Source organism: Dendrobates tinctorius, unplaced genomic scaffold, assembly GCF_039654945.1.
Source record: "Dendrobates tinctorius isolate UK_male_01 unplaced genomic scaffold, ASM3965494v1 ptg000029l, whole genome shotgun sequence".
In the NCBI taxonomy this organism is placed as follows: domain Eukaryota; kingdom Metazoa; phylum Chordata; class Amphibia; order Anura; family Dendrobatidae; genus Dendrobates; species Dendrobates tinctorius.
In genome coordinates, this window is record NW_027361697.1 from 4,027,995 (window position 1) to 4,051,538 (window position 23,544).

Below are 23,544 nucleotides of genomic sequence, written 5' to 3' on the forward strand. Positions count from 1 at the left end.
CTATGTAGGGCACATTATATTGTATGGAGTACTATGTGGGACCATTGTACTGTATGGATGGCAATGCAGGGCCCCTGTCATACTGTATGAAGAGCTATATGGGGTCATTATATTGTATGGAGCACTGTGTGGGGGCCATTATATTGTATGGCGCACTATGTGGGACCATTGTATTGTATGGAAAGCAATACATGGCTGTGTGTGGATTACAAATGGAAAATCATACTGTCATGGGGTCAATATTCTTTATTAGGGGAAGTGAGTGGGGGTTACAGTCGTGTCATCTTACCGTTCGTGTGGAGGGATACTGTGGGGGTATCATACCGTATTTGGGGGTACTTTTGTTTGTATCATATTTTATTATGGTATGTATACTATTCAAGGTTTTTTATCCTTTTCTATTCCATATAAAAAATTAGTCCATTCTGCCATATTCTTGCATTGCTCTTACATAACATATTATATTATTCCAATATTTTATTCTAACATCTGTTAATTAAAATGTACTTTATTTAAATTTTTCCATATAAAAAAGTTCGTTATATTTGATGATAAGTAAAAACATCCTCAATTGTAGGCATTTTTTAGTAAATATCCAGGTTGGATATTGACTATCTATAGCACAATGCTCCGGTTTAATAATTATATGTCCAATCCTGGTTTGTATTATATTGTCCAAACATAAATCCCCCCCCCACACACACACTCTTCATTGTAGAATCCAAAATAAAACTACATCAATGCTGAGCTCAGATGAGCAGAAGTTCCTTTTAAGTGCATTCCAGAGCAGCAGATCATAGAAACAGATGGCGGGACACTTGGCCGAGCTCCAGAAGACAAGGTCTCCATGCTCTCTCCTCTTACATAGCTTTCACTTGTTGAATTCTCATTCACTCTCTGTAATAAATAGATTATAATAGGAATAATAATATCGCAGGTTTTTTTTTTTCCCTTATGGGTCGCGTCTCACTTAAAGGAAAATTTCACCTTAGAAGATTATTTGAGGATATTATGTAAAAAAAAAAAAAAAAAAATAAGACCTTTCACTGGATTATTTATTGAAAACTGAGTATCTCCTCCAATAGGTTCTGCTCCTAAGATTTCTGGAATACTTTTTTTTTTCTGCGTCTCTCAAAAATAAAAGTAAAAATAGGTGCTGCTCTAAATACTCTGGAATCGTTATTCTTTCTGTGCCCCTCCATTTCAAAATTATGCCCCCCAAAATATACAAGTACAAATTTGGGTTACTCCTAAGATTCTGGAATATTTTTTTTTTCTGTGCCCCTCTGTTCCAAAGTTATGCCCCCAAAAATAAAAGTAAAAATAGGTGCTCTAAAACTGGAATAGTTTTTTTTTCTGTGCATGCTTCACATATGATTGCATTTTTTTATACAAATATCTGTAATTGTATGTGGCTTGTTCACCTTCACAACCATTTTTTTAGAAGCCACATGGCATCCCTGAAAAGTGAAGCAACTGTGAAAAAAATTCTTCCTATTGTTCTGAGACTGGAGTTTCTATATGGATCTGTTAGGTAAAGGTGCATAATTTTATTTCCAGCCCACTCCCATGTAAAGACTTTCCTAGCATCTCCTCCCTTAATCTCCTCCTTCCTTTTAATTCTATTTTATCTTTTGACTACAATAAAATATATGGAGATGTTCTCTGTGTGCGTCTCAGGAGCTCAGCCATGTATCCTCTCCTCCTTACTGTCCTGAGTTTGACTATAAGACATCTGGCTGCAGCAGGAGCCTCTCCCCTCTGCACTTTCTGCACTAGGACAACAAATTGGAAAGCATATCTTTTTTGCCTAAGGTATGTAAGGCTTAATTTTGAAACCAACCCAAGAAGGATGAGCAGGAGATTAACTGCTGTGTCCTCTGCAGGAGTTTCGAGACTGTTTCAGGAAATTATATTTTATGCTAAATCGAAACATTTACGGTCTAAGTTTAGTGTTTCTTTAGGGAAATGATTGGACACAACCTTAGGACAGCATATCTTTGGAGGAGGAAAGAAAAGTCTTGATCTCCCAGGCCACTACAATAATAACATGAAAGTATTTTTTTTATTATTATTGCTTTTGTGGAACGTTTCAATATGTTGTTTATCTACTGAGACATGAATGAAAATGTTCTGCTGTGAACAGCTGGTCTGTTCTGTGGTTGCACATGTTTGGTGGGGAGTCGGATCCCAGGAGCACCTGCCTTCAATGCTCTTATCTGCTTTGTTCCATGTTTTCTTTTTTTTCTAGAACACACTTTTTCAATTACAGCAACAAGTCAGAAAGCAGAGCAAAGAAAAATCTACTGTGGTCTCAAGGACGAAAGAAGATATGCTCTTCCAAAGAGAAGGCAGCGACTAATAACGAGATATACCCTTGTGCGCCTCCAACACATTTTTCTAGCTAGCCCGAGTCCATCACCCCTTTATCTCCATTGTAAAGAATTGAACGGTTGGATCAGATGTGCGGGACAGATCTTTAGGAGACACAACATGACCTGGTATATGTTTTGTTATTTTATGTAGATCCCGTCCCCCACTGTTAGAATATTCACAAAGTCCAATCAAACACCTGTGGACTTAGAAGAGCAGATACAACATTTTTCTTCCTTAAAATTGTGCTGGACCCATGCTGCCTTCATTGGTAGCAAACCCCTGGCTTAGGCTCTGTTGACATTTTGGTTATGACTTCCATTCATGATGGATGACACAAGCCACTGCTGGATTCATATTACAGCAGATATCAATGGCAATCAACTGACCCCAATAAATAATAATAATAAATGTGACAACCTACAATCCGGCTTCCATCCCCACCACTCCACTGAAACCAACCTAACCAAAATAACTAACCGTAGCACTTGTACCATGGGTCGGGCTTACCATGGAGGGGCGTAACTTAGTGATTACCAGGAATTCACTAGAGCCTCTTATGGTAAGGATACACTTTGCTGCCAGTAGTCACCAGGTAACTCTCCAGGGCAGTCCTCGTGTCTGACGCAGCCGACCGGAGGTTCAGAGGTGCAAGCACAAGGAACAAGAGGGTCGAGACAGAGGCATAGTCAGACGGTCCGAGGTCAAGGCAGGCAGCACGGGATCAGTAAATGTATCTGAGGTCAGACAGAATGGGTAAACAGACCGGGTTGAAAACGGGAGAGTCAAAATTCACACACGCATAAACAGGACGCTAGCAGACGACCTGACTAGCGACCAACGTTCGGGCAAGGAATGGACGGTTGAGTCGCCTCATATGCCGGGCAAGCAAATTTCTGCAGGACAAGGTGGATGCAAATTCCTGCAGAGTTCGGCTCCTGCTCCCAGTGACACACAACCAACGCAACACAACTCAGAGTAATGGTCAGCTACTGCATGGAGCAGAACAAAACACACGGTGAGTAGGGTGGCACTTAGAAGGTGCGAGTGACCGACGTAACATTAGCAACTTATCGCTAAAGCGAACAGACAATTCTCTACTGTATACTCCTCTTTCTAGACCTTTCCTCTGCCTTTGACACAGTCACCACTCCCTACAAATGCAGATCCACTCTTCCCTTGGCATCAAAGGCCTTCCCCTCTCCTGGATCTCCTTTCGCCTCACTAACCGTATATTTAGTGTCTCCCATTTCCATACTGCTTCCTCATCCCCCCTCTCTCACAGAGTCCCCATCGTGTTCCTGTGTGGGTGTACCTCACATACGCATTGAGAGTACAAAAAGACACCGATGACCAAGAAGCAAACCTGGCGCATGCGCATTAAAGTACTTTACTCTGCCCTTGGCAGGACAGAGGGAAGTGTGCCTGTGCAGGAGCGCGATAAGGGGGCACTGTATGGAAGACATAGGATTCGTCATCCACATGAAGAAGGGCAGGAGGACAATGATTGCGGGGAGAGAAGAGTCGCTGAGGAAGACTAGAGACGTGCTGAGGGAGACCAGAGATGCGCTGAGGAAGACCAGAGACGTGCTGAGGGAGACCAGGGACGCGCAGAGGAAGACCAATGTCGCGCTGAGGAAGAACAATGAGGCGCTGGGAAAGACAAGCGACGCGCTAGGTGAGGCAAGCGATGTGCTGGGGACGAGCATAGACACGTTGAGGAAGACCAGCGAAGACGAGTTGTGGAAGACCAGCGACGTGCTGGGTAAGACCAAGGACGCGCTGGGGAAGACCAAGGACATGCTGAGGAAGACCGGCGACGAGCTGAGGAAGACCAGTGACGTCCATCAAACAGAACCACACTGTATGGGGGAATTATAAAACGTATTTTGAGGGCTAAGCAGATGGGGCTGGGGGATTATATGTAAGAGAGGTGGTAAAGGTGGTGGCTTTAGCTTATATTGGGAAAATTAGGTGACAGGTTCCCTTTAACCTTTTGGATTGACAAACTGCACTGTAATTGTTTAATAATAAAATTAATCATCAAAATTACAAATTGCCTAATAATCCTGCACACACTCCAATCTGTAATCAATAGGACTTTTTTTTTTTTACGTTTTCATGTATTGCATACCCAATTCGAAAGTCAGACTTTAGGCAATTTTAACTATATCACGGAATAAGAAACACAGCTATGAACTTTTAAAGGGGTTGTTCACTACTGGACGGACTCTATTAATGGGCCCAGGGAGGAACATCATTTTTTTTAAATTTGATTCTTATCTCATGGACCAGGCAGACCCCCGTATTTAGCGCATCATCTCCTGCCAGTCTGCTGGGATCAAGATTAGACAGGGTCGTAACATTAGCGCTGAAGAGAAGTGGCGCCAGTCCGAGAGATTAGTAAAAAAAAAATTTTCTCACCTCCATGGGCCTGCTAACAAAGGGATATGTACTAGTGGATAACCACATTTAGGACTAAGAACTTCATATTTATTTCTTTTACTAAGAGCCCCGTCACACATCGCTGCGCGGCGCTTAGAAACCCGATGTTTACCTTGGTTACCAGCTCCTGCTTGCTGATCGCTGGACTCCCGCCTGTCACACGCAGCAATGCGTGCTGGCCAACGGGAGACCAACGATCAAAAAAATGTCCTGGCCATTTGAGCACGATCAGCGATACCCGGCGGGGGAGCCGGTCACTGATAGGTGTCACACACAGCGATGTTGCTGGTGAGATCGCTGTTGCGTCACAAAACTTGTGACTCAGCAGCGATCTCGCTAGCGATCTCGCTGTGTGTGACGGGGGATTTACTTATAAAGTGCCATCGTTTTCCACAGCGTTTTACAGACATTATCATTAAGGAAATCTTAATTGCAACCTAAACTTTATATTAAGGAATCACTTTGAGAGAAAAGATGAGGCCGGGATTTCTATAATAAATAATATTCTGAATACATTGAAGCAAAAGAGAAAGGGATTATGTTAAAGAGAATTTATAAACGGCAATCGCTCACACAGGAATTGGTGAAAATTAAGAAGGGGACTAGGGTTTAATGGGTAACGTTTCCCCTTGTGCAGAGTGACAAGCCAGGCCTGGCATGTCAGAGTGAGGAGACTTATAAGCCATGCATGCTCCTCTGGGAAATTCAATATATAAACTGCCTCTTCAGAGAGGAAGAGAACAAGAACTCTAGCACCATTTGGAAACAGTCATCCTAAAAGTCAATATCAATTCTTTAACAATATGACTTGAAGATAAATGCCAATCCACAGTCTCAATTTGCAGTCATGGTGTTTTGCCCCTCATCTGTGCAAAGTGTGATATATGATTTGGCTAGATGATAGGCTCTGGACTGGGTTCTAATGGGTAATGTTTCTCCCTATGGAAAGTGATAAGCCCGACCTGGCATGACTGAGTGAGGAGACTTTTAAGCCATGCATGCTCCTCTGGGAAATTAAATATACAAATTTGTCTCATCTAATTTGTATCACCAAGGCAAGATTCACATCGTCACTGCCTGATCATGGACCTTGAAGAACAAAAAAAATCAGATAGTCCAATTCTAACTTCTGGACCCTTATTTCCCCAAACATCAGCTGTCGGGGGAGGGTCATGATGAGGTCTTCCTCGTAATAAAATTATCTATCATGTATGGGGAGGTTGAGCTCTTTTTTTTCACTAACCTATTTGCCACCAGTAATAAATGAATATCCTGAGTCCACCCAACAATAAATGAACAGAAAAATAGAATTAGTTAAATTATAAATTTCAAATTTAAAGTCTCACTGAGAAAACTAAATCTTACAGTTGTTAGGTAATTTGGAGACCTACCTAGAGAGAAATTGTTTTTTTATTCTTTGTCCGGTTGGGAAGATCTGAGTTAAATTTTTTTTGAACATTTATAGAATAAAAAAGCTGCAGCAAATAAAAAAAAAAGGTACATAGCGGTGTAAACAATGAAGAGGAGCGAGTTTCAGCTCTTTGATCAACTTAGCAGCAGGGGGGGTGCAGATAGTTGGACCCCCGCCGCCAATCCTAAAAATAATTCTTCAATTTTTTTTTTTTATTTTTTTTTTGGAACTCGAAAACTAGTTAAAACTGTTCCCTTTAATTGTTCTTTCTGCAAATACAGTTTATATGCTCTACCAATGATTAAAGAGTCACTGTTGTGAGTTCATTTTTCCCTTCACCATTGAGGTCTGATGAACTCCCTCCTCTGGTGAAGGAAGGTAGTGAGGCTGATTACCAAACACATGGGCAGCTAGATGATGACTGGGTGGCTGGAATTGAGGACTGGATATAAGGCTGCCGACGCCCTTCTTCCTGGCTGGTGATTTTCCTGCTGGATTCTTGGAGACCAGTCTGATTCCTGCATCTCAAAGCTAAGTTTTCTGCTCTTCTTTGTACTCTTCAGTTTTTTTTTTTGTTTTGCCTTGTTTTTTTTGGAGTTCTGCCATCCCCGGCCGGGGCTGAGCTGAACTCCATTTTTGTCTCTGATCTGTTGATATTTTGCTCTGTCTTCAGAATATACCTGAGTGCTGATATAGTCTTTTGAAGCCTAGCGACTTCAGGGCCTGTTTTTCCTATCAGTCGGTTGGCTCATTTTGATAGGGTTTTTGCGGATGGCAGACAGCAGCTTTCCTATCCTGTCCTATGTAGTTAGCTTGGGCCCCATCATTTGCTCAACCTATCTTTTTATCTGTGGTAGTGTTTTCATCTTGCTTCACCGTCATTATATGTTGGGGGCTGCCTATTGCTTTGGGGTCTGCTCTGGGGTAGTTTAGTTTTTCCCCTTTCTGTCTTTAGGCTATATAGTTCTCCGGCTGTGATCGAGGGGTCTAGGGCACCGTAGGAACCCCCCACAGCTACTGCTAGTTGTTGTGGATAGGTTCAGGGGTCTGCAATCCGATAGCTGCCAACCTCTCTGGTTTTTCTGGACTTAGCTGGTATTTTGTTTTTTCCTCCTTCGGTGACTCATCATAACAAAATCACCAGCCATACCGCAGATCCTAGGGTACTCAATAGCAGGAGAGAATTGTTAAAAAAAAAAAAAAAAAAGTGTCAATTTTTTTTTTTTTTGTGTGCATATTTTTTCCTCTATATCTCTGAGGCCGTAGGGGGAATTTTTCTCTCAATGGAGATGAAGCAATTGTCTGATCGTGCGGAGCAGCTCGCTGCTAAAGTGTGGGGAATTTCCACCTATCTTGCTCATTCACATGCTGCTGAACCAAAGATTCCTACTCCTGATGTATTTTTGGGGGATCGGTCTAAATTCTTGAATTTCAAGAATTGTAAATTATCTTTTGCCTTGAAGCCTAACTCGTCGGGGAACTCCGCGCAGCAGGTTAAAATTGTCATCTCTTTGCTGCGCGGCGATCCCCAGGATTGGGCGTTTTCTTTGAAACCTGATGATCCTATTCTGAATAATGTGAACGCATTTTTTCAAGCCTTGGGGTTGTTGTATGATGAACCTAATGCTATTAATCAGGCTGAAAAGACCCTGTTGGCATTAAGCCAAGGTCGGGATTCGGCAGAGTTGTACTGTCAAAAATTCCGAAAGTGGGCGGTCCTTACAACCTGGAATGATGGTGCCTTGGCAGCCCTCTTTTGGAAGGGTTTGTCAGAAACCGTAAAAGATACTATGGTGGGATTTCCTGTTCCCTCTGGTCTCGACGATTCTATGTCATTAGCCATTCAGGTGGATCGGCGTTTACGTGAACGCAAAACTACACGAGAGATGTTACTACCTGTTGAACAAATGTCTGAACCTATGCAATGTGATAGAGTTTTGTCTAGGGCGCAACGTCAGGAGTTCAGAAGGCGTAATAAGCTGTGTTTTTTCTGTGGAGATGCCTCGCATATTATTTCTGTCTGCCCTAAACGAGAGAAACGTGCACACACGTTTTCTGTGAGTGGTGTTCAACCTAAGTTTCTTCTGGCAATTACTCTGATCTGCTTCCCTGTCCACATTTTCCGCCAAGGCTTTTGTGGATTCAGGAGCAGCTCTGAACCTGATGGACTTGGATTTTGCTAAACGTTGTGGATTTCCTATGACACCTCTGTGGACGCCTATCCCTTTGAGGGGTATTAATGCTACTCCTTTGGCGAAGAATAAACCTCAGTTTTGGACCCAGGTGGTAATGCGGGTCGCCCCAGACCATCAAGAAAATTGCAGATTTTTGGTGTTGCATAATTTGCATGATACCATTGTTCTGGGGTTTCCCTGGTTGCAAATCCATAATCCAGTTCTGGATTGGAAATCTTTGTCTGTGGTGAGTGGGGTTGTCGGTGTGCCCTTAGTGATGCTCCTGTTTTCTCCACCTCTCCCCAGTCGCATGATGTTCCTGACTATTTGGCTGACTTTTATGATGTATTTAGTGAGAAGGAGTCTGCGTCTTTGCCTCCTCATAGGAGTTATGACTCTGCAATTGAGCTGAACCCGGGGTGTAAATTCCCCAAGGGTCGGCTTTTCAATTTATCTGTACCCGAGCACGAGGCTATGCGATCCTATATTAAGGAGGCATTGGAGAAGGGTCATATTAGACCATCCTCTTCACCCTTAGGTGCTGGGTTTTTTTTCATGGCTAAAAAGGATGGTTCATTAAGGCCTTGTATTGATTATCGTGCCCTCAACAAAATTACTATTAAATATCAGTATCCGTTACCCCTGATTTCTGATCTATTCTCCAGAGTTAAAGGTGCTTGCTGGTTTACCAAGCTTGACCTCAGGGGGGCGTATAATCTTATTCGCATTAAGCATGGGGATGAATGGAAGACGGCGTTTAATACTCCGGAGGGACATTTTGAGTACCTGGTGATGCCTTTTGGGCTCACTAATGCCCCTTCTGTCTTCCAGTGCTTCATGAATGATATATTCCGAGACTTTGTGGATAAATTTTTGATTATCTATGTGGATGATATTTTGATCTTCTCCAAGAATTGGGACTCTCATGTGGAACATGTTCGGACTGTGTTCCGGATTTTGAGGGAGAATTCCCTGTATGTCAAGGGATCGAAATGCCTTTTTGGGGTACAGAGGATTTCATTTTTGGGATTTATTTTGTCTCTGTCAACTATTGAAATGGACCCGGCCAAGGTACAGGCCATTTATGATTGGGTTCAGCCCACTTCTTTGAAGGCCCTCCAGAAGTTTTTGGGTTTTGCTAATTTTTATCGGAAATTTATAGCTAATTTTTCTGGTATTGCCAAGCCATTGACGGATTTGACTAGGAAGGGTGCTGATGTGCTGAATTGGTCTCCGGAGGCTGTTTCTTCATTTCAGGAGCTGAAGCGAAGATTCACTTCTGCTCCGGTTTTGCGGCAACCTGATGTCTCACTCCCGTTTCAGGTGGAGGTGGACGCTTCTGAGATTGGTGCAGGAGCGGTGTTGTCCCAAAAAGATCCTGTGACATCTAAAATGAATCCTTGTGCTTTCTTTTCCCGAAAGTTCTCCCCATCCGAACGTAACTATGATGTGGGAAATCGGGAACTGTTGGCCATGAAATGGGCATTTGAGGAGTGGAGACATTGGTTGGAGGGAGCCAAACACCAAGTCGTGGTCCTTACTGACCACAAGAATTTGATTTACCTGGAGTCGGCCAAGCGCTTGAATCCTAGACAGGCTAGGTGGGCCTTGTTTTTCACACGTTTTGATTTTGTGGTCTCTTTTCTTCCGGGCACTAAGAATGTCAAGGCAGATGCCCTCTCTAGGAGTTTCCTTGCTGATTCTCCTGTTGTGACTAAGCCTGCTACCATCTTAGGCGAGGGGGTAGTTCTTTCTGCCATCTCGCCCGATTTGAGACGTGCTCTGGAAGAGTTTCAGGAGGACAAACCTGAGCGTTGTCCCAGTGGAAAGTTGTATGTTCCTGACCAGTGGAGGAAGAGAGTGATGTCTGAAGTTCATTGCTCTGCATTGGCTGGTCATCCAGGTATTTTTGGTACTAGAGATCTGGTGAGTCGGTCTTTTTGGTGGCCCACCTTGTCTCATGATGTCAGGAATTTTGTGCAGTCCTGTGGGACTTGCTCCCGGTCTAAACCTTGTTCTCGCTCTAGTGGCTTTTTGATGCCTTTGCCGGTGCCCAGGAGGCCATGGACCCATATTTCAATGGATTTTATCTCTGATATGCCTGTCTCTCAGAGAATGACTGTTATTTGGGTGATTTGTGATAGATTCTCTAAGATGGTCCATCTTGTACCACTCCCTAAGTTGCCATCTTCCTCTGAGTTGGTGCCCTTGTTTTTGCAACAGGTGGTTCGCTTGCACGGGATTCCTGAGAACATTGTATCTGACAGAGGAGTTCAGTTTGTGTCTAGATTTTGGAGGACTTTCTGTTCCAAGCTGGGAATTCAGTTGTCCTTCTCCTCTGCGTTTCACCCTCAGACCAATGGGCAGACAGAGAGAACAAACCAGACCTTGGAGTCGTATTTGAGATGTTTTATTTCCGCTGATCAGGATGATTGGGTTTGATTTTTGCCCTTGGCCGAATTTGCTTTAAATAATAGAGCTAGTTCTGCCACTTTGATGTCACCTTTTTTTTGTAACTTTGGTTTTCACCCTCGATTTTCTTCAGGGCAGGTGGAGCCTTCTGCCTGCCCAGGTGTTGACACTGTGGTGGAGAGAATGCACCAGATCTGGGACCAAGTAGTGGATAAGTTGTCTCTCTCCCAGGAAAAGGCCCAGCGGTTTTCCAACCGGCGTAGGACCGTTGGTCCCCAGTTCAAGGTGGGTGATATGGTTTGGTTGTCATAAAAAAATATCGCTATGAAGGTGGCTTCTCCTAAGTTTAAGCCTAGATTTATTGGACCTTACAAGATTTTGGAGATTATTAATCCGGTCTCTTTTCGGTTGGCTCTTCCTGTCACATTTAAAATTCATAATGTGTTTCATAAGTCCGTGTTGAAGAGGTTTGTTGAACCAGTAGTTCCTGTGGTGGCACCTCCTGACCCTATATTGGTTGAAGGTAACATGGAATATGAGGTAGAGAAGATACTGGATTCCCTTCTGGCTAGACGGAGACTCCAGTATTTGGTTAAGTGGAAGGGTTATGGTCAGGAGGATAATTCCTGGGTCTCTGCCTCTGATATTCATGCCGAAAGATTGGTGCGTGCCTTTCATCGGGCTCACCCGGATCTCCCTGGTGGCATGGATGAGGGTTCGGTGACCCCTCCTCAAGGGGGAGGTACTGTTGTGAGTTCATTTTTCCCTTCACCATTGAGGTCTGATGAACTCCCTCCTCTGGTGAAGGAAGGTAGTGAGGCTGATTACCAAACACATGGGCAGCTAGATGATGACTGGGTGGCTGGAATTGAGGACTGGATATAAGGCTGCCGACGCCCTTCTTCCTGGCTGGTGATTTTCCTGCTGGATTCTTGGAGACCAGTCTGATCCCTGCATCTCAAAGCTAAGTTTTCTGCTCTTCTTTGTACTCTTCAGTTTTGTTTTTTGTTTTGCCTTGTTTTTTTGGAGTTCTGCCATCCCCGGCCGGGGGTGAGCTGAACTCCATTTTTGTCTCTGATCTGTTGATATTTTGCTCTGTCTTCAGAATATACCTGAGTGCTGATATAGTCTTTTGAAGCCTAGCGACTTTAGGGCCTGTTTTTCCTATCAGTCGGTTGGCTCATTTTGATAGGGTTTTTGCGGATGGCAGACAGCAGCTTTCCTATCCTGTCCTATGTAGTTAGCTTGGGCCCCATCATTTGCTCAACCTATCTTTTTATCTGTGTTAGTGTTTTCATCTTGCTTCACCGTCATTATATGTTGGGGGCTGCCTATTGCTTTGGGGTCTGCTCTGGGGCAGTTTAGTTTTTCCCCTTTCTGTCTTTAGGCTATATAGTTCTCCGGCTGTGATCGAGGGGTCTAGGGCACCATAGGAACCCCCCACGGCTACTGCTAGTTGTTGTGGATAGGTTCAGGGGTCTGCAATCCGATAGCTGCCAACCTCTCTGGTTTTTCTGGACTTAGCTGGTATTTTGTTTTTTCCTCCTTCGGTGACTCATCATAACAGGTCACTGGTGGCGTTCTGGGGGCGTGAAGGTACGAGGCATCTCAAAGAAACTATTTATGAAAAATATTCAAGTATTTCATCCGCGCTGATCACAGGTATCCGTAATGCCCAATGCAGGCTGTTTGATGATGGCTGAAATTTGGGAAAGCTACGCAAATTGCAATTGAATTAATTTTGCCATAATTAACTCTTACTACACGAGTGTAAGAATTAGCAGGACTGGAGTGTAAAGCATGGCGACCTATCAGTCCGCACACAAAATTTTCTTGCTTGTGATATTACCCGATCCCATCACAAAGGTGATGACTGTTCTTCACATTGACAAGTTTTTTTGGTTAAACAATACCACAGTGTTACATTTGTCATTCCTTTCTAAACTCCATTCATTTTGTATAATTAAGTTTCCCTACTAATTACCCCCCTCCTCTCCCCTCAGGCTCCGAAAGTAAAGAAACAGGACTTCCTGTTAATATTGGCCTGAACACCTTACATTAACATCTCAATTAGAGGACTCCAGCATATAGGGTTAAAACGATAATTATATGGTGCATTCATGTTTAACAACAAATTATCCGGTGTAGTAATCACCGAGGTTTTATATTTCTCAGGGTAAAGAGATGACTTTTGGGATCCCCAAAGTGAGCAGTGTATGTGTCCGGAAAGTAAAAGTCATAAAGAACGGGCAGATAATGGGGAGAAAGATGCTATAGAACATCTGCAAAGTGCTGCGGAATATGGAAGCGCTATATAAGAAGCATAATAAGTAATAATGTGGGCTTTCTTATATTAAGACATTCTACTCTTTTAATTAGTCGCTATAAATATATATTTAATAAGTGTTGTTTATGAGTATCGGGGCTCGCTCACATAGGTTACTTTTTTCTTGAAAATAAGTTAGGTCAAAAACTCACCAAGAGAACCTGTCATTTGCCATAAATATGATTCCCCTGAATCCTGTCTTTGTTTGTTCCGATGCCACCTCCGTTTCTGGCCCTTTTATGTAATTCCAGTCTTGTTAGACAAGAGGGGTGCAATGCCCAAGAAAACACCCAAAGAGACGCAGAAAAAAAAAATGAGCCTGGTATACTTAAAATCATAGAATAGAGATTGTTAGGGTTGGAAGGGACCTCCGGGGTCATTGTGTCCAACCCCCTGCTCAGTGCAGGATTCTCTAAACCAGACCTGGGCAAGGGGCGGCCCCCGGGCCGGATCCGGCCCACCCACTACCTGTGACCGGCCCGCGGAGGGGTCCAGGACTTCTCCGATTCCTGCTTTCCTCATGAATCATTCATGAGGAAAGCAGAAAGCAGAGGAGTCCCGGCAGACGCGGCGGTGAGCGGCGCAGACCCCGACATCCTGAGAGCGGCACAGAAACATTGCCTCCAGCGCACCACCCACACACCAGACCTGCGGCGCTGACTGGTCGAGGCTGGAGGGGGGCATGGTCTGAGAGAGGGCAGCGGAGATGCCGTTGGTGGCGTCTGCTTGCAGCAGTATACATCACACCACGCCTCCAACTCTGTGCTAAAACGTGCGGGCGTGGAGGCGTGGTGTGATCCATACTGCTGTATGCAGACCAGTGACACTGTGGTGCAACGTAAGGCTAGCATCAATTACTTTAGACTGGGTCTGGACTGGGTGTTTACGTCAGGCCAGGGGTCTGGGACTCTGGGTAGAGTGGTCAGCGCCTAATAAAGCCCCTGTGAGCAGTACAGGAGTGGTACACAGATACCACTTGCTTCCTCCCCTGTCCCCTGCAGCAGCCACATTCTTCTGAAACTTGGGCAGAGACTCACATTGGAAGAATTAGGCAAGGTTAGCTGTTATAGCCCTTAAATATGTCAGCTAAAAAAAGAAAGATTGATGCAGAATGCAGAGTTTTCAACAATATAGTATATATTATATACATATATAGTATTGGGTACAACTGAGTTATTTATATTAGTCCGGCCCCCTGACACCATCCCAATTTCTAATGCGGCCCCATGGCAAAATTAATTGCCCACCCCTGCTATAAACCATCTCAGACAGATGTCTATCCAGCCTCTGTTTGAAGGCCTCCATTGAAGGAGAACTCGCCACCTCTCCTGGCAGCCTGTTCCACTCATTGATCACCCTCACTGTCAAAAATATTTTTTTCTAATATCTATAGAATCATAATATGTATAGAACGCTTACTATTAACGTATGGAGTTTCTATTGTGACATCTGGTGACAGATCTGCTTTAACTTCCGGCTATTGCAGCTGACCAGTGATTAATTTTCTTCCATTCTATAAAACTTTTCAAACCTTCAGTTTCTGCTTTGTTTTGACTCCGACCATCATCTTTAGGAGCAGTCCAGTCACATTTATTTAAATTAAATAAAATGAAGAAATATTTGCTTTGAGCGACTTTTAATGACGCCATATAGACGGCTTCGGATTAGCAAACCCTTCTACTGTTCAAGTGTCAATACTCTCCAAGGACGGCACCAGGACGGCACAAATCCCCACCTCTGTCACTGTGTGCATTGTCATCAATTCATGTCCAGCAGGCTTTTAAGGGAAAGTTACGCTTCACCTTTGGAGCCAATATAAAGGTGATGTCATGGGCCGTCATTGCCCGCTTTATATATTCAACCATACCTTCCAACATGCTGAGCTAAGAGCGACCCCCCCAACCCTAAGGCTGGGGGTCACAGGGCTGTAGGTTCTCCATCTGAGATAATCTGCACCTCCCCTCACCCGTGCACCAAGCTGCAGATTATTGCCCGTAATATGATGGGGCCCCATGGTATTATATCACTCGTCACCACTGGTGGACACAGACAGAAAAGGGACCCTATGCAAGAACAATATATGGGCCCTTTTCAGCCCAAGAGCTACTAAAAATGCAAAATTGCACCTGCTTTGGAGGTAGAAATGGGCCCCCCTTACCTCTTGGGCCCCAGTGCAGCCGCACAGGTTGCACCAATGATATATCCGCCCATGCTCGTGACACACCACAATATAATTTCACATGATCTCATCACAGGGAACAGTAATGTGGGTACACTGGGTGTATTGTTAATGTATGAGATTGCATGACGCTGCATGTTTACATGTGTGTGCATCAGTCCTGGATAACTACGCATTCATCCCTAAGGCATGAACTGGATCCACAAGCAAAGTGATTCATATAATAGAATCTCAGAACATCTCTTAAAGGGGTTGTCCGGGACTTTAACACTGATGGTCTATCATTAGGATAGGTCATCAATGTCTGATCAGTGGGGGGTGCGATACCCGGCATCTACGCCGATCAACTGTTCACAGTGTCTGTGGTGGCCGGAACTGCTCACTTGTGAAGCTGCACAGTCCAGCGCCATCTACTGCAGAGTGGACACAGATGTGTACTGCACATCCACCACCTATTCAAATCAATAGGGAGCGGATTTACAAAACCCAGCTGCGGCTACTATTCCCTCAATGTGGCCGTTGTGTGCAGCTCCACAACTGAGAAGTTCCAGATGCCGCTGACAGCGGGGACAGCTGATTGACAAGGGGTGTCATACCTCCAATCAGACATTGGTGACCTATCCTAAGGAAAGCCCATCACTCCTAAAGTCCTGGACAACCACTTTATATGGAAGGTCTTGGATGCTGCCCCTGGTATGCAGTGTTGAGCACCTACCAAAAGGTTGGAGAACCAGTGATCTGGACACAAGGCCATAAGTGTAAAATGATTTTTGTGGAGAGAGCCACTTACCTGGGAGAGAAGTGATACTAGGAGATACAAAGAGAATAAGACAAGCTGGTGGAGGCAGCACGACGAGGCAGTGGTCTACTGGGAATCTTTGGGTCTTGGTGTTCATGTGGATGGACACGTACTGACCAAGTATCCCATTATGGCACCAGTATTCCCTAATGTCAGTGACCTCTTTCAGCAGGAGAAAAACTGTCCAGGAATGGTCTGAGGAACATGACCAAGCCATCAAGGAACTGAGGTGACCTTCAGCTTCCCTGGACCTCTGTCTGATCAAGGATCTGTGGGAGGTGTGGAAAAACAAGTCTGATCCCCACCTGGGGCCGCACCTCACAACCTACAGGGTTTGTAGGGTTAGTTTGATGGTTAAAAGTTACACTGGCATGTAAAAGTTTGAGCACCCCTGGTCAAAATTACTGATATTGTGAACAGTTAAACAAGTTGAAGATGAAATGATCTCTAAAAGGCCTAAAGTTACAGATAACATTTCCTTTGTAATTTAGGGAAAACAAATATTTTCACATTTTACATTTTAAAAATTGCAAAGTGAAAAATGGGACGGTGCAATAGTTTAGGCACCCTGCATGGGTAGTACCAAGTATCGCCCCCCTTTTGAAAGTATCACACCTTGTAAATGCTTTTTGTAGCCAGACAAGACTCTTTCAGTTCATGTTTGAGGGATTGTCATCCATTCCTCCTTGGAAAATTCTTTCAGTTCTGTGAGATTCCTGGGTCGTCTTCCATCTTCTGCTATTTTGAGGTCTAGCCAGAGATTTTCAATGATTTTCAAATCAGGGGACTGTGAGGGTCATTGTGAAACCTTCATCTTGCTCCTTTTGAGGTCATCTATTGTGGATTTTGATGTGTGTCTAGGATCATTATCCATTTGTAGAAGCCATCCTCTTTTCAACTTCAGCTTTTTTACAGATGGTGTTATGTTTGTATCAAGAAACTGTTGAAATTTAATTGAATCCATTCTTCCCTCCACCTGTGAAATATTCCCCATTCGCTGCAACATAACCCCGAAGCATGATTGATCCACTCACATGCTTATTGGTTGGTGAGATATTCTTTTCCTGAAATTCTCTGCCCTTTTTTCTCCACACATACCTTTGATCATTGTGGCCAAAGAGTTCTATTTTAACCTCTTGTTACTTCCAAAATGCATCAGGCTTGTTTAGATGTCCTTTTGCATACTACTGACTCTGAATTGTATGACGAGGAAGCAGGAGAGGTTTTCTTCTGATGACTCTCCCATTAAGGCCATATTTGTGCAGGTGTCTCTGAACAGTACAACAATGTACCACAACTCCAGAGTCTGCTACTCTTTCTGAATATATTTTGTTCCAGTCAAGCTGGGGTTCTGATTTGCTTCTCTAGCAATCCTTCAAGTAACTCTCACTGATCTTTTGTTTGGTCTTCCAAACCTTATCTTGACCTCCACTGTTCCTGGTAACTGCTAATTTTTAATTACATTTTGAACTGAGGAAAGGGAAACTTGAAAATGCTTTGTTATCTTCTTATAGCCTTCTCCTGCTATGTGGGTCTCCACCATTTTCAGAGGACTAGACAGCTGCTTAGAAGAACCCATGGCTGCTGTTTTTGGTACAAGGTTAGAGGAGGCTTGGTTTATATAAAACTGGAAAATTTACATCACCTGGCCTTTCCTAACGATGACAGTGAACAATCCATAACCGTAACAGGCTAATTAACATATGAAACCTTGGTCAAAGTTATCGGAGCACACAAATCTCCAAGGGTGGCCAAATTGCATCGGCCCATTTTGCTTATTGTAATTTTTAAAATGTAAAAGATGAATATAAGTAGCCTAAATTACAAAGGAAATGTGCATCTTTAACATCAGGCCTTTTAGAGATCATTTTAGAGATCATTTTAGAGATCAGGCCTTTTAGAGATCAACCAGGGGAAGAGTCTTGAGGAGATCATTTGCATATTCCCAGTGCCTTCTGGGATAAGTGAAGAGTCTCCGCGAGCTCAACGATCACTGGGTTTTGGCCGTTGCAGCTGAAAAGAGGAAATCGGAAAAACTGCGCGCCTATCGGCGCGCGAATTTTGGCTCATCTTTCATCGTTTTTAAGAACTCTCAAGATGGAAGAGGCCAGGAGCCATTTGGTGAGCTGCATTTCTTGCTACATGTTCACAGATTTACCAGTGGAAAAGCCAAACTTCACATGCCACAAATGCAAGCTTGTGACCCTGTTGGAGGAAAAGTTGAAAAATCTCGAAGAGAGGTTAGCTACGTTGAAGATCATTAAGGAAGGTGAAGAGTTCTTGGACAGAGCAGAATTATCTCTTCATGATACAGAAAGAGAAGAAATTCGAAGTGCACCTGAAGAAACAGAGGAATGGAGACATGTGACCCAGAGAAGCAGGAGGATCAGGAGGCAGTCAGCACCCATACTGCTCAGGAACCAGTACCAGGCTCTCACGCAGGAAAACGATGAAGAAATACATCAGGATAAGACTTTGCCTACAAACAGCAACCTTGTACGCCTTCAGAGTCCTCCTGGATGGAGAAAGAAAAATGTTGTGAAGAAGAAACGGAGAGTGGTGGTCATGGGGGATTCCCTGTTGAGAGGAACAGAGGCCGCTATCTGCAGACCGGATATAACTTCAAGAGAAATGTGCTGTCTTCCAGGTGCAAAAATTAAAGATGTGTCTGACAGGATATCAGGACTCTTCAGACCTACAGATGACTACCCATTCCTGCTACTACATGTGGGGACAAATGACACCGCAAGAAACGACCTGGAAACCATCTGCAGAGACTTTGAAGACTTAGGCAAGAAAGTGAAAGAACTGGGAGCGCAGGTGGTCTTCTCTTCCATCCTCCCAGTGGATGGCCATGGAACAAGGAGGTGGAATAAGATTCTGCAGGTGAACAACTGGCTACGTCGATGGTGCCGTCAGCAACGATTTGGATTTCTGGATCACGGAGTGAACTACTTATACGATGGACTACTTGCTAGAGATGGGGTGCACCTTACGAAGACTGGAAAGCAGGTATTTGGAAGTCGCCTTGCTACACTTGTAAGGAGAGCTTTAAACTAGAACAACATGGGAAGGGAAGCAAAAGACCAGAAAAAGCCATACACCTGACAAATGCTATTGAGAACTCTGCTATTAGAAGTGGAAAGGAAGAACAAAGACGAAAGAATCTAATTAATAAAAATATTGGAGAAAGAGAAACCAATCACAAACTAAAATGTTTCTATACTAATGCACAAAGCATGGGCAACAAACAAGGAGAATTGGAACTACTAACACAGGAAAAGAAATATGATGTCATTGGAATCACTGAAACTTGGTGGGACAATACACATGATTGGAATACAAGACTAGAAGGATACAACTTATTTGCAAGAAACAGACTTGATAAACGAGGAGGGGGTGTCGCATTGTATGTTCGAAACGCGTATATCTGCACAGAGATTGAAGCTTCAGAGACTGGGAGTTCTGTGGAAACTGTTTGGGTAAGAATACAAGGACAGAACAATGGAAAGGACACCATTGTAGGCATTTACTACAGGCCGCCTGTGCAAGCTGAAGATATGGATGAACTCTTTATGCATCAAATGGCCAAGTTCTCCAAAAAATATGACATAGTTGTCATGGGAGATTTCAACTATCCAGACATTTGTTGGGAATCTCTCTCAGGCAAAACTAACAGGTCAAGGAAATTCTTATCCTCTCTTGCTGACAACTTTATCTTCCAAAAGGTAAAGGAGAAAACAAGGGGAACTGCTACCTTGGATCTAATCCTTATAAACAGGGAGGAAATGGTTGAGGAGGTAAAAGTGGCTGGGACCCTAGGAGGTAGCGACCATGCTATTTTAGAATTTTGGATAACTAGAGGCGGAAGACCTGTGAAGACTCAGACGTCAAGGTTAGATTTCAGAAAGGCAGATTTTAAGGGATTCAGAAAGAGAATTGGAGGGATCCAATGGCTGGATATCCTTAAAGACAAAAATGTCCAGGAAGGATGGGAAATCTTGAAAAATGAAATTCTCAAAGCACAGTTGTTAACAATTCCGAAAAGAGGGAAGAATAGGAAGCATTTAAGGAAACCAGGATGGATGAACACAGAACTTAAGCACATGCTAAAAAGGAAGAAAAAAATGTTTATAAAATGGAAAGAGGGAGGCATATCTAAAGAAGAATATAATGCTGTCTGCAGAACCTGCAGGGTACAAATCAGATTAGCTAAAGCTGAAAATGAATTGAGGCTTGCAAGAGATGTCAAAAGCAATAATAAAGGATTTTGGGGATATGTCAAAAGTAAAAGAAAAGTCAAAGATGCTATAGGATTTTTACAGGATGAAAATGATGAAATGGTAAGACAGGATGTTGAGAAGGCTGAACTTTTAAATTCCTATTTTGCATCTGTTTTCTCTCAGAAAGGAAATGTAACATCAACTGTTATTCACTGTCTCCTATTAAGGGAATAGAAGAATCCAGGATATCTATAAACAGAAAGATAGTGAGGAAACACTTAGCTAACCTAAATGAATTCAAGTCTCCAGGTCCAGATGAATTACACCCCAGAGTACTGAAGGAGATAGCAGAAGAAATTTTTGAACCCCTCTCCATAATCTTTGAAAATTCTTGGAGAACAGGAGAAGTGCCAGGAGACTGGAGAAGAGCAAATGTTGTTCCTATCTTCAAAAAGGGGAAGAAGGTGGGCCCAGGCGACTATAGGCCGGTGAGTCTGACTTCTATACCAGGAAAGATCTTTGAACAAATTATTAAACAACATGTATGTCAATACCTGGATAAGAATGAAGTGATTAAACAGAGTCAGCATGGGTTTGTAACTAATAAGTCATGTCAGACTAATTTAATTTCCTTCTATGACGGTATTACTGATTGGGTGGATCAAGGAAATGCTGTAGATATAGTATATCTTGACTTCAGCAAAGCATTTGACAAAGTCTCTCATACAATCCTTATTGAAAAAATGACTAAGTATGGAATGGACAAGGCAACTGTTAGGTGGATTCATAACTGGCTTAGTGATCGGACCCAAAGAGTGGTCGTAAATGGCTGCACATCCAGTTGGAAGAATGTCTCAAGTGGGGTACCACAGGGCTCTGTCCTGGGCCCTGTATTGTTCAACATCTTTATCAACGATTTAGATGAAGGAATTGAGGGTAAACTGATTAAATTTGCTGATGACACAAAGCTAGGAGGGATAGCTAATACTAGAGAAGAGAGAGAGAGGATTCATAAAGATTTAAATAAACTGGAGAAGTGGGCAGCAACTAACAGAATGGTTTTTAACAGGGAGAAATGCAAAGTACTACATCTGGGCAATAAAAATGAAAAAAGCATATATAGAATGGGAGGAATAGGGCTAAGTGACAGCACATGTGAAAAAGACTTGGGTATACTAATAGATCACAGACTGAATATGAGTCAACAGTGTGATGCAGCAGCAAAAAAGGCAAATGCAATTCTAGGATGTATTAACAGAAGCATACAGTCTAGATCACGTGAAGTCATTATTTCCCTCTACTCCTCTTTGGTCAGACCTCATCTGGAATATTGTGTCCAATTTTGGGCACCACATTTTAAAAAAGACATCAACAAACTGGAGCAAGTTCAGAAAAGAGCGACCAGAATGGTGACCGGTCTGCAAACCCTGTCTTATGAGGAAAGGTTGCAGGATTTGGGAATGTTTAGTTTGCAAAAGAGAAGACTGAGAGGAGACTTAATAACTGTCTACAAATATCTAAAGGGCTGTCACATTGTAGAAGGATCAACTTTATTCTCATTTGCACAAGGAAAGACTAGAAGCAATGGGATGAAGCTGAATGGGAGGAGACACAGATTAGATATTAGAAAAAACTTTTTGACAGTTAGAGTGATCAATGAGTGGAACAGGCTGCCACGAGAGGTGGTGAGTTCTCCTTCAATGGAAGTCTTCAAACAGAGGCTGGACAGACATCTAACTGGGATGATTTAGCGAATCCTGCTTTGAGCAGGGGGTTGGACCAGATGGCCCAGGAGGTCCCTTCCAACTCTACCATTCTATGATTCTATGATCTATGATTTCATCTTCAACTTTCCTAACTGTTCACAGTAACAGTAATTTTGACCGGGAATGTCCAGACGTTTACATGGGACTGTATCACCTATCAAAGAGAATGACTAGGGAAGTGTCTCACTCGCGCATTTCACAGCCCCATTCTCAAAGGGAATAGGTGAAAACTTTTAGGTCACGTTCACATGATTAGTTTTGGATGATGCAGATTTTCTGCACCTATTAGCCGTACAATAGGTTACTTGCGTTTTAACATAAATATGCAGCATAAAAACTCTCCAAAATCTCATCGTGGGTGAAAAATACAGAAGTGGTGATGTGTCTCTACTGTGCATTTCCTCTGATTGTCCCAATCCTGGTTTTAGCTGTTTTAGCTTACAAATACTGAGGTAAAATACTGACGAAATACTGATTGTGAACGTTGTTTGCTCTCAGCTTTTGGGGAGTTTCTCTTTCCCTGCTGGCGTGTTTCTTGTAACCCTGTGATTGGTCAGTGCGCAGTTTGGCGACATTTTTGCCATGCGGTGACTGTTCATGATAAGGTAAAGGGGCCCTGAACCATCCCAAGGACCGGGACCCTGACTACCCCTGCTCCCTCTAAAGATGAGGAGGTTTGGGCCACCAGCCTTACTGTTCTCCTGTTATTCCCTAAGCTGTCCCCTCCCCCAGGAGGTCTGGGTCAGAAATGCTATCTTATAAACATGTAAGACAGACAGGAACAACAGAAAGCAACAAACACCAAAGTTAGAGAGGTATAAAGGGAAGAGTGGGAATGTACCAACCAAATGGGAATAGGATAATGAGGAAAGCATACACCGAAAATCAGCAAGAAGCAATCTACAGCAGCAACAGCGATCTCCAACTCAGCACAGCGACTCCAAGGAGCTAGGAAGTAAAACTTTCACTGGCAAGGATGAGAAGGTTTGGCCAGATTTTATAGGGAGAGGAAATGACCAGGTTAGGAACAGCTGTAAGTTTATAACCTGCATAGAAAGGGTTGGTAACCTCTTCAGTGCCAAAGGGAACAAAATCCATTTAATATGAAAAACACCCAGGCTAAATGTAAGATCTGCGATTCACAATATGTAGTGATCTACCAGGAGGACATGATACACTTGGGACAGTTTCTTTCTTTTGTTTTCCCTATTGGATGTTTTTCAAAATCTCTTCTGGATAAAAAAAAATGCTAAAAATACAGAAATATGAAGAGCAAAGTGGTTATAAAATGGAAAGAAAAAGGGAAAACATCTTTTTAAAAAAGGAGTTAGTTGTGAGATGTTCTCCCACGACACCCAGCCTGCTAGAATGGATTATTACACATCATTCTGATCGGTCACCAGACTCCTTACAGCCCTGTGCACACTAGCAGCAGC

At 43.2% G+C, this 23,544-nt stretch overlaps 1 long non-coding RNA gene across 1 annotated transcript in view; it reads right to left on the bottom strand.

Moving 5' to 3' along the window:
- The window catches only part of LOC141085761 (uncharacterized), a 69,689-nt gene that overhangs the window by 27,629 nt on the left and 18,516 nt on the right, over nucleotides 1-23,544 (bottom strand). The gene's annotated exons all lie outside the window — the stretch shown is intronic.